This window comes from Lissotriton vulgaris, chromosome 3_1, assembly GCF_964263255.1.
Source record: "Lissotriton vulgaris chromosome 3_1, aLisVul1.2, whole genome shotgun sequence".
NCBI lineage: Eukaryota > Metazoa > Chordata > Amphibia > Caudata > Salamandridae > Lissotriton > Lissotriton vulgaris.
Window position 1 is genome coordinate 1542460866 of NC_141689.1, and position 1291 is coordinate 1542462156.

Genomic DNA, 1291 nt, shown 5'->3' on the forward strand with positions numbered 1-1291 from the left:
ACCTCAACAGACCTTTATTCTTTACGACTATATTCTTAACCTCATTTGGTCCTGTGAACGGTCATTTCTAAACAAGACTCAAATTCCAAGCGTCTCTTATCACGTTTAGGCCATAAACTTCGTCCAACGTTGTCACCTTAAATCTAGCAAGACCTTTGACTCTTGTCTCGCACGTTCAGATCAAGGCTATTCACGACTCCTGTGAGCCTACTAAATTACATTCAACGGACTACACTCCTGCGAACTCTTGGTCAGTTAGGTTAAAATCACACATGACCAAACCCTTTCTAACATTCCTACAAACTCCCTTCTACACAGTATAACCTTTAACACACATTTATATATAATCGAATTTAGCAAAGCAATGATTATAAGTGAATACATTCTACATATAACGCAACATTTATATTCTCGTGCTTACATAGTGCTATACATACTCTGCACATTTCGTCACTTTATGTTTCGCCGTTTTCTCCGTTTCATGATTACACACGTATATTCAGTTTTGCACGTTCTACTATTCTTAAGCATTTCTATTCATTTCTACATTAGCCCACTATGTATACGGGCTTCTCAACTCTAATACACTTTATAGAATAGATACATTTCCTATTACATTGGTTACATCGGCTAACTTTACGCTACAAGTGTTAACTTCACATTATAGATTCTACGTTTATACGATATGCTTGTGAATATGGTACATACATATTTTTTATTCAAATTGCGCTCTCTCAGTTCCCCCCTTTGATGCCCTCTAGGAGTCATCACTAAATGCAATTGGAATAACCTCCTTACACAGAACTAGTTACAAGATTCCCTCTTTTTATTGTTTCGAGAGCTCTTAAACTTTTGTACTGTTGGTCTTGTAAAGCAGCTAATCTCCTTTCTTGCTCTCTCATAGATCTTTGTAACCGGTTCGACCTATACCATTTGTACAATTTCACTAACCCTAATAATGTGATTATGCAAATCAATACTATTAATACAGGTTTTAATATGTACCACACAATGCTTTTACCAAGGTTGGCAAACCAACTTCCAACCTTTCCTACTCCATGACCTACTTTCTCCCAAACATTTATTTTTGTTAAATCTTCGATTTCTTTATGTATCTGTGTAATGTTTTGTATGACTTTCTCAAGTGGTTTTGAATTGTCTGGAATGTAAGTGCAACATTCTTGGACCTTCAAAGCCTTGCAGACTCCGCCCTCTTTTGCTAGCAGTACATCTAAAGCAAGACGGTTCTGAAGAACCATTGCTCTAATCGACTGCATCTCTCCTTCTACTA